Genomic DNA, 11,090 nt, shown 5'->3' on the forward strand with positions numbered 1-11,090 from the left:
AGGGAATACACCTCCACCTGAAGATCGAGGATACCCACTTGGAAGTGGACGGTTGATGGCAAATACTCCGCCCGGTCGGCATACGGGGCTTAGTTTTTGGGGTCCTATAGATGTCACAAAGCCAATCTCATTTGGCGTGCACACACAGAAAATAAATGCAAACTATTCGTCTGGATTCTCATACAAGACAAAATTCTCACTGCTGACAACCTAGCGCTTTGGGGTTGGCCTCACCAGAGCTCTTGCACCTTATGCAATGGGCCGATGGAATCTGGGCAGCATCTCCGCCTACTCTGCCCCTATGCCCAAGCAGTCTGGAACCAAGCTGCTATCTGGGAGCATATTGTGCTTCCCCAGCAGGCGCACCCCCTCAAATTTCGACAATATCAGAGATTGGTGGGAGCTAGCGGAGAAACATGTTCAAAAAAAAAAAAAAAAATCAGCGGCGAGATTTCAATGGAATGGCCATCTACATTACGTGGAATCTATGGAAAGAGCGCATCCAGAGAATTTTCGAAAACACGAGCCTAACAGCCCAGCAGGTGGCGGAGAGAACAAAGGAATGCATAGAGCAATATAAACGGGCGTATCGGTGTACCACTTAGTTCTCATAGCTATCTTGCCCGCCGCAGGTATATGCCGGCCTATCCTTACATGGCAGTAGGGGGATTGTATGCTAGCTGGTTTTGTATCTTAAACTATTTTCTTCTTAATTAAGAGGCAGAGCTCCTGCCATTTACGTTAAAAAAAAGAAGAAGCGAACAGCGAAAAAAAACTACCCACAAAAGCTAATCGATCATTGGGTACCACATTGCTGCGCTGCCGCTACTGTCGATTTTTCAGAGTCTTTTTTTATCTTCTTCAGTGTCACCACCACGTCCATCATTGAAATCCTCCGGTCAGGTGAGTCACTTGAGCAAAGCAAACCCACCTCAAATATTTGCAAAAGAAGTTGATTCAGGCCACAGATAGAAGACACATCTAGCAGTAACTTGTCGTCCAGAACATGAACAAGCTTCGCTGGAAATGCTTGATGGACCCACTGCCTGATGCTCAAATCTCCAGCAAACATAGGATCTGTGGGTCGCTTCCCAGTGAATACTTCAAGGAGCATGATTCCGAAGCTAAACACGTCGCTCTTGCGCGATGCCTTTCCATGTGATCCGTACTCTGATCATGAAATTCAGAAACAAACTTTTAAGCACGCATTGATCAACCACAATTAATCAATGATTTATTCCAGTCAATGGGTTTACCAAAACTAATATAACAATAGTATACAGGTTATATCATTCAGTACCTGGTGCCATATACCCAAGTGTTCCAGGCATGCTTGCCGTGATCTTTGAATTGTCATCACCCAGTAGCAACTTTGCGATGCCGAAGTCTGCTACATGCGCCATCATTTCCTCATCAAATAGCACATTGCTTGGCTTCAAGTCACAGTGTAGGATAACATCGTAATGCTCATGGTGCAGATACTCCATTGCCGTCGATACATCTAGCATGATATCCAGCCTCTTGAGGAACCCTAAATGACCTCTCCATTCAGAGTGCAGGAGCATGTCTAAACTGCCATTGGGCATGTACTGGAGCACCAAAGCTCTGAACTCCATGTTGGAGCAGGTGTTCAGTACCTTTATCAAGTTTCGGTGCCGAGTCATGCGAAGTACACGGCATTCAGCATCGAAGCTTCTAATTGCCACTTCCAGGTTCATGTCAAGAACTTTTATCGCAACCATCGAGCCGGTGCTCAGTTGGCCCTTGAAAACTTTTCCAAAGCTCCCACTACCCAATAGGTTATCGTCGCTAAAATTATCAGTGGCACGAACGAGCTCATGGTAGGTGACTATAGTGTGATTCATGACATTGATGTCACCTGGAGTGTGACTTGAAGCCTCTGTCTTGTTTTTACATTTTCTTCTGATCATTAGGAAAATGCAAATAAGAGTAGAGCCAGATGCAACGGCGATGGCTGCAAGGAGAAATTTTAGGAAGTGTCTACTATTTGAATGAGACTTCTGAAGACATGGCAAAAATCCTAGACGTGGAGCACCACATAATGCAGAATTTCCGATCAAAGACTGCAATGCGATGTTTGAGAAGACTCCTCCATCTGGTATCTTGCCTTCTAGCCTATTGAAGGAGAGATTCAAGGTTGTCAACAGTGGCGGATGCAGAACAAGATTTAAGGGGGGGCTGATCTCTTCTTCTTCCTCTCTCTCTTCATTTTTCTTCTTTCCTCCACCTCTTCTTCTCCATCACCCTCCCTATACTTCCATTGATGTACCAGCTGTAGGGGGGGCTGGAGCCCCCCCAGCCCCCCCTGTAGATCCGCCCCTGGTTGTCAAGTATGTGAAGTTTGCAAGGAATTTGGGAATGGTACCAGAGAGGTTGTTGGAGGAGAGGTCCAATGTTGCTAAGCTAGTAAGCTCTTGAAATGAGTAAGGTATTGAGTCGCCGAATGAGTTGTGTGATAGATTTAGGTAGGTGAGCATCCTAATTTGACCAAATGATTCTGGGATACTTCCAAGAAAAAAGTTAGAAGACAAGTCAATTGTATCAACTTGTTTTAGCCCGAGAACCGAGCAGAGCTCGGGTGGCTAGCTGTGCCGGTGGGCAGGCAGCCGGCGCGAGTTCGATTCTCAGGAATCGCACTCGCGTCTCTCACCGGGGTCTGTCCCCAAATAAATTCTGTTGCCTCTCGCGTGGAGCTACAAAGGGAATGCGACGCGCCTCGTCGTCTACAAGTCTATGGACCCGGTGATTTCAAGAAGGACGCGATCCAGTGATCTGAGTATAGTTGTAGGGTTGCTTGTGTACGTGTGGTGTGAGTGTGGTGTGCGTGTGTAGGGTTAGTGTGTGTCTGTACATGAGTAGATACTACAGTTGTACCCAGATAAGAGGCACAAAAAAAAAAAAAACTTGTTTTAGCCCACTAAGATCGTTGGGTACTCCACCAGCAAAGGAGTTATGAGAAAGATTTAGCTGGATAAGTTTACCAAGCAGGAATAAGCTTCCGGGTATCATTGAGTCCAATTGATTATGGGACAAGATTATGCCTTCTAGTTCACTCAGATTGCCAATGCTATCTGGTATAGAGCCAAATAATTTGTTTCCTTGGAGATGCAATAACTGTAAGCTCCTGAGCATACCAATTTGTGTCGGGATGGAGCCTGAAATGTCATTGGTAGACACATCTAACCTTGCGAGACTTCGCATCATGGTGAGAGATTCTGGGATCGCCCCTGTGAGCAGGTTGCTAGGAAGTTGTAGCTGTTCAAGACTGGTTACATTTGAAAATGATGATGGCAGCCCACCTGTTAGCTTATTTTCACTTGCAGAAAATATAAGTAATTGTGCAGACAGGTTCCCAACTTGGTCAGGGAGAACCCCGGTGAAAGAATTAGAATCTAAGGCAATGATCGAAAGTTGTTGACAATTCCAAAGGGAGGACTGTTAGTTGATCTCCACCAATAGGCCCAACGGCCTATTGGGCCCTTATCTCTGCTCCCTGATCGGAGGAGTCCAACCCTAATCCGGTTGGTGGGCCCCTGTCGCACAGCACACATAAAAGAAAGGTGGAGGTGAGGGCTCGGACTACGAGGTTGACCGTGAGCCGCCACACCCACCTACAATAACCCTAAACCGATCTAAAGACCGTGCTGCCAGCGACGGGATATGCCCCAACCACCGCCGTCGCACCTATGCAGGGTCACCACAGCGCCACTGGATCTACACCGGGCCACTAGTGATCGTCTCCGCGGCGCTGGACGCCTTCTACACCGACGGCATCGACGTCAACACTGTTGATGCGCTGCAACAGAGAAAGGCGAGGAGCTTACCCGATCCTACGGTAACAGAGGTACACACATCGATTCTAACAATGGTATCGGAGCTAGGTTGCCTCTGTATCCCTAACCCTAACCGGGTAAAAGAAGAAAGAAAAACCACCGCCACCGCGCGGGGGGAAAAGATGATAGCACCGCTGTTCTACACCGGCGCACGGCAAGAACAGAAGAGATCCGTCTTCGGATCAGAGAAGAAGAAAATCAAGGGCCCACGGCACTTGAACCCTAACCCTAACTGGGTTAAAGAAAGGAGGAAAAGAAAAGGTTTTGGCCTTAAGATGAACAGAGCCAAAACCCTAACCCCAGAACAAATCCCCATCCCATTCGGATGAACTCCGAAAAGAAAAGACAGATCACAAAAGCAAATCAGAGAAAGGGGAAAAGGGGAAGGTCGGATTCCGAACCCTAACCCTAGATCTAAACCCTAATCCCCATCACCGGTTCGGATAAGAGAATCAAGATCCAAATCGGAGAAGAAGGGGGAAAAAAGGGGGACAGTCCTACCTCGCCGCGTGAGAACCTTCGCCGGCGCGGGAGAAGAAGACCGAGCCGGGGAGCCGTTTTGCCCGGGCTCGGCAAAGGGGGCGCATTGGCCAGGCCGCTCGACGGCGGCGCGCTTACCCGTTGGGGAGCGCGCACGCCGGCGAGGGGGCCGGCGACGGCGCCGTGGCTGCTGTACTCGCTCGCTGCTCGCTCGGTTGTGCTCGCTGCGCTGAGAAAGAAAGAGCGGCGGAGAAAAGAGAGAGGAGCGGACGGTGAAGAATGTAACTGAACTAGGGTTTTCGAGCATCCGGCTGTAGCTGGGGGTTTTTGTTCGCACGAAAAGGTAGCTGAACCGTCGATCTTGATCGAACGGCTGCGAGTGACCGGGCCAGCGATGCGTCCCAGGCGGGCGCGTGCGGCCAAACGGCTTTGCCGACCCAGGCCCAGGTTGCGGCCTGGGTGCGGTCGGGGCGTCGCGCAAGGAAGATGGGCCGGGCCGTTTTGCTGGCTGGGCCGAAGGAATAGTAAAGAAATGAATCAGTTTTCATTTTTTCTTTTTCAGTAAATTTTTATTTCCTGGAAATTTGAAAATGCAAATTGGCTCAAAAGAAAAATAGAAAAATGTATTTTACCTGTGGGTAAAATTCAAGAAATTGAATGAAAGTTTTTTTCCGCTGCTAAAGAAAAGGTATATTCTCCAGTGATTTTGAACAGACATGATATTTAACTGGAGAAAAGAAAAGTTTTTCCAGTAAATGTTTATTTTCTGGAAATTGATTAATGGATTAATGGAAATAGAAAAAGCAATTTTCCCCGTGGGTAAAATTCAAGGAAAAGAGAGTTTTTCCATAGCCAAAGAAATTGTTTATTCTCCAGTGAATTTGTACCAACGTGATATTTAATTAGAGAAAAGAAAGTTTTTTCGCTGCTAAAGAAATTATTGATTCTCCAGTTATTTTGAACCAATGTGGTATTTAATTGGAGAAAAAGAGTTTTGTTATGATTATGATGTTGTTATTTTCTGACCAACGTTGTTAATAACAATATCGTAATTTTAATGATTTATGCATTGATTCTACTTCTGCCCAACGGTGATGTAGAATTAGTGTATAAAAAAGTTGATAATGTTAATGATTTATGCATTATTTCTACTTCTGCCCAACGGTGATGTAGAATTAGTGTATAAGAAAAGTTGATAAAGTTAAAGATTTATACATTAATTCTATTTCTGCCCAACGATGATGTAGAATTAGTGTATAAGAATAATTGTATGTTTTGTTTTTGACCAACGTTGGAATCAAGGCATGCAAATGGTGTTATTTTTATGTTAAGAAAAGTTTTGACCTGGTTTTCATCTTGTCTAAGGTGGACTGAGTAGTCACCTCACCGTGTTCCACTGAGATTGTGGCACCGGTGAGGGAGACAAAAAGAGAATGATGCCACTTGGACAACTAAAGAAAGAGATTTTGAATCCCAAAAGATGTCCTATGACTGTTGAACATAGGAAGTGTGTCACTGGCAATAAGAAATGTTTGGCTGTGATAAAGAACATGATTGAACCTGCAATTGTGGGCTCAATCCCAGAGTGTGACACGGTCACCGAGTACCTCGATAGAATAAAGAGTCAGTTCATTAGCTCTTCAAAGACATATGCTACCCAGCTGATAAAGCAGCTGGTCACAGAGTGTTACTCTGATAATGGTGGCATAAGAGAGCTCACGATGCGTTGTCGAAATTATGGCACTATCGTTCAGGCCATATTTCGAGGGGAAGAATAGAAAGACTAGTTAAGAATGATATTCTTCATTAGAGCTCTCAGATTAAGAACAATGCAGAGAATGCATAAAAGTAAAGTATGTAAAAAGAATTAAGAAAAGATGACAAACGAAGCGTAGGAATTCTACAGATTATTCACACAGACATCTGTGGTCAGTTTCCTATAAAGAGTGTGGATGGTAATGATTCGTTCATAACATTCACAGATGATTACTCCCGTTATGTCTACATTTATCCAATCAAAGAAAGAATAGGAGCATTGGATAAATGTAGATATTTAAGGCAAAAGTTGAAATCCAACATAATTTAAAGACAAAGACAGTCAGGTCTGACCATGGGGGAGTACTACGGTCGGCATACCCTAATAGAATGGCATAGTAGCCCAGTATTCTACACCGGGCGAACCTTAGTAGAATATAGTAGCTAAAAGAATCAATCATACCCTGATGGATATGGTGGACAGTATGATAAGTTACTCCACCTTATAGTTGAGCCTATGAATGGAGGCATTAAAATCGCCATTCATATTCTCAATAGAGTATCAAGAAAGTCGGTGCCCAAAACACCGTATGAGTTGTGGACAGAAAGAGTACCCTCACTAAACCACTTGCGTGTGTGGGGGGGGAGCCCTGCTGAGGCTAAAATATTTAACCCAAACATAGGGAAGTTATATCCCAAAACAGTAAGTTGCCATTTGTTTGGCTACCAAAAAAGTCAAAAGGTTTTCGTTTTCTACTGTCCAGAGAGACACACAAAGTTTGTGGAAACGAGACACATTGTCTTTCTAGAGGACGAATTGATGAGGGGGAGCATGGTAGCTCGAGAAATTGACCTTGAAGTGAAGTGGGTGTAAGCGCCCACTCCAATGATTCATGAGCTAATTTTCTCACTACATGCTGTCGCTGCACCGACAGTGCAAGATACTATGGTGTCAGCACCTGTTGTTATTTCACCTGTGGCAACAATGAATAAAAATGAGAAACCTGTTCTTCAGGATCCTATAGAACCTATTGCCACACATGAGGGGGAGCAACAACAACCTCAAACAGTAGATGTGCCAAATGTGGAGGCCCCTAGAAGGTCTCAAAGAGTTAGAAAATCAGCTATTTCTGCTGATTATGAAGTGTATTACACTAAGGAATTTCAAATGGAGGATGATCCCACCTCATTTGAAGAAGCCATGAGAAGTGATCATTCATAAAAGTGGCTCGAGGCCATGGAAGATGAAATGAAATCGATGAATGCCAATAGAGTTTGGGACTTAGAAATTATTCCTAAAGGAGCCAAAACAGTAGGCTGTAAATGGGTCTACAGAACAAAACTTGACTCTCAAGAGAATATAGAAACATATAAAGCATGACTTGTGGCAAAATACTTTATGTAAAAAGAAGGGATTGATTACAATGAGACCTTTTCTCCAGTCTCATGTAAAGTTTCCTTCAAAATCATAATGACATTAGTGGCATATTATGATTGAGAATTACATCAGATGGATGTAAAGACGGCATTTCTCAATGGAGACTTGGAGGAAAATGGTTACATGGCACAACTGAAAGGTTTTGTCATGGAAGGAAAAGAACGAATGGGATGCCGCCTAAAGAAATCCATTTATGGATTAAAGCAAGCTTGAAGACAGTGGTACTTAAAGTTTGATCAGTCAATAAAGAATTTTGGGTTTTAAAAAGAAAATGTAGAGGACAATTGTGTCTATGCAAAGTTTAAGAATAGGAAGTTTATCTTCCTTGTCCTGTATGTGGATGATATCTTACTTGCTAGTAGTGATGTCAGTCTACTACTGGAGACAAAGAAATTTGATATGAAAGATCTTGGCGAAGCCTCGTTTGTTCTAGGGATCGAGATTCACCAAGATAGAAGAAAAATGGTATAAGGACTGTCACAAAAGACATATATGGAAAAGATCTTAAAGAAATTCGGTATGCACAAATGTAGTCCCTCACCTGCTCCTACAGTCAAGGGCGACAGATATAGGGATTTTAAATGCTCCAGGAACCAATATGAGCTCAATCGATAAAGTGAAAGTGGTTTCATATGCTTCAGCTATCGGAAGCTTGCAACATGCTCAAGTATGTACACGCCCTGACTTGGCATTTGTTACCGGGTTTTACTTGACAGATTCCAGAGGAATTATGGAATAGAACACTAAAATTGATAAAGAAAGCCTTGCGTTATTTGCAAGGAACGAAAGGCCTCATGATGACATATAGAAGATCTGATTCACTCCACATGGTGTGATATTCAGATTCTGATTATGCGAGAGTGAATACATATCCAGACGTGGATTTTCTATCATCTCGCAAAGGGGAGCTATTTTATGGAAAAGCTCAAAGCAAACTGTCACTACATCGTCCACAATGTATGACGGTTTGTAGCGTGTTATGAGACAACGGGCAAGTGAACTAACTAACGAAGTTCATACCCGGTTTGAAGGTGGTTGACGACATCTATAAACCACTTAAAGTCATACTGCGACTATAATCTGGCAGTACAGTATGCTCACAACATAAGTCAAGTGGTGCTGCCAAACACGTTGACATAGAGTATTATGTTGTGAAAGATAAAGTCCGGGATCAAGTCATAAGTCTTGAGCATATAAGAACAGAAAGAATGCTCGCGGATCCGCCTACAAAAGGCTTACCACCCAACATGTTCAGAGGACATGGTGTTCAGAGAACATGTAGCTAGCTTGGGTTTAAGGGAAAGCCTAAAATATTCCTAGACAAAAGAAGACCCAAAGATAAATATCTATTTCAGAACAGAGTAGTGAGTTGTAGCTGTTAAGTCTATCGGCAATGGACCGTGACGATGAGACATGCTCTATGAGCTAATCTGTAATGGAATGAACAAAAGTAAATGATATGAAAGTGAAAGATGGAATGAGATCAAGGGGGAGAATGTTAGTTGATCTCCACCAATAAGCCCAACGGCCTATTGGGCCCTTATCTCTGCTCCCTGATCGGGGGAGCCCAACTCTAATCCGGTTGGTGGGCCCCTGTCACAGAGCACACATAAAAGGAAGGTGGAGGTGAGGGCTCGGACTACAAGGTTGACCGTGAGCCGCCACACCCACCTACAGTAACCCTAAACTGATCTAAAGACCGTGCTGCCAGCGATGGGATGTGCCCCAACCACCGCCGTCGCACCTATGCAGGGTCACCACAGCGCCACTGGATCTACACCGGGCCACTGGTGATTGTCTCCGCGGCGCTGGACGCCTTCTACACCGACGGCATCGGCGTCAACACTGCTGATGCGCTGCAACAGAGAAAGGCGAGGAGCTTACCCGATCCTACGGTCACAGAGGTACACACATCGATCCTAACAAGGGCAAGAAGTCAAGGTTTCCATCTAAGTTATTCATTGATAGATCAAGCCAGTTCAGAGCTGGGATATTGCCTAATGTTGCTGGTACTGAGCCAGACAATTGGTTCATTTGCAAATCTAGGAATGACAGTTCGGATAAATTCCCAAGAGAACTTGGAATTACACCTGTTAGCTGATTTTGCGTGAGATGTAGATATGAGAGATTTTGCATAAAGCCTATTTCCATAGGGATTTCACCAGTCAGTTTGTAGTAAGAGAAATCTAGATAAATCAGGCTTGTGAGATTGCCAAGAACAGCCGGGATAGATCCAACAAGGTAATTTCCACCCATGTAAAGTTCAATGAGAAATGGCAGCTGAGCCAACCATGTTGGCATAGCATCTACAAAATAATTCGAGGAGATGGAGAGAGTTTCTAGGTATTGGCATGCTGCAAGCCCCACTGGAATCGGGCCTGCAAAGTTATTCCGACTTAGGGAAAACGTGCGCAGCATCGGAAGGTTGAAGGTTGCATTGCGCGGAATTTGCCCTGTCAAATTGTTATGCGAGAGTACCAAGCCTTGCAGCCTCGACATATTATAGGTGGCTGAGGGTATCGTGCCAGAGAGGTGATTGCCACGCAGGTTCAAGTACTCAAGCATGGGAAGGGAGGCCACACCATGTGGTATGGGACCTGACAGGCTGTTGTTTCCAAGGTTGATGAACCACAGCGAAGGCGTGTTATTGAACAGATGTGGCGGTATCTGGCCACTCAACTCGTTCATATGCAGAGCTATCCTCAAAAGGCTTCCCAGATTCTGCAGCAACTGGGGCGGGATCTCGTCTGAGAGGTGGTTGTTACCTAGGTTAAGAAACTCGAGCTTTGTGAGGTTTCCTATGGTGGGTGGAATGGCACCGGATAGGCGGTTTTCGCCGAGGAGGAGCCACCGTAGCCGGGCGTAGCCTACCAAGATTGGCAGGAATGGGGCCGACGAGGCTGGTGTTTGTGAGGTCGAGAACGGAGAGGAAAGAAAGGTTACCGAGATGAGCCGTGAGCTCTCCTTTGAGGGGCACATCCGGCAACGATAGAGCCGTGACGCGCTGCCGGCGGTGGCTGCATGAGACGCCGGCCCAGCGACAGAAGGAGACGTTGCTTGTCCAGCTGTTGGCGAGGATGCCGAGAGGATCCGAGAGCTGGGCTCTGAAAGCCAGCAGTGCGTCGAGGTCGGTGGTGCTGCCGTTGGTGGATGGTGATGGAGTCAGACTCAGATCAGGACTTGGATAAGCGGAGGAGGATCCTGCTGCTGCAAGGGCTGTCAGCGACATGGCCAACAACACTGGCGTGAGCGTGACCATGATGGTTGCAGCGGCCATTGCTGATTTCATGAATGGCAATCTGGTCACTGAGCGTCCTTCTTTCTATAGTTTGGTAGCTATCTAAATATAGCAACTTGCCTGAAATTTCTACAGGCCGGGTTTCATTTTCCAATATGCTATCGTTGACTGACCTTGACCCTATACCTGTGTGCTGGCCAGCGGTTTGGTGCATCCACAGGCCAAAGATCGTCTACCTGAGGAAAACCTCCCCGGTCCTCTGAACCATAGTAAGGCTGTTTAGTTCCCTCCCAAAATACCAAAATTTTCAAGATTATCCGTCACA

General features: G+C 45.3%; 1 pseudogene; it reads right to left on the bottom strand.

Moving 5' to 3' along the window:
• Positions 1-796: 796 nt before the first annotated feature.
• On the bottom strand, positions 797-10,804 carry LOC136462561 (probable LRR receptor-like serine/threonine-protein kinase At3g47570; annotated as a pseudogene).
• Between the last annotated feature and the right edge of the window lie 286 nt (positions 10,805-11,090).

The sequence above is a fragment of the Miscanthus floridulus genome, chromosome 7, assembly GCF_019320115.1.
Source record: "Miscanthus floridulus cultivar M001 chromosome 7, ASM1932011v1, whole genome shotgun sequence".
Taxonomy (NCBI): Eukaryota; Viridiplantae; Streptophyta; class Magnoliopsida; order Poales; family Poaceae; genus Miscanthus; species Miscanthus floridulus.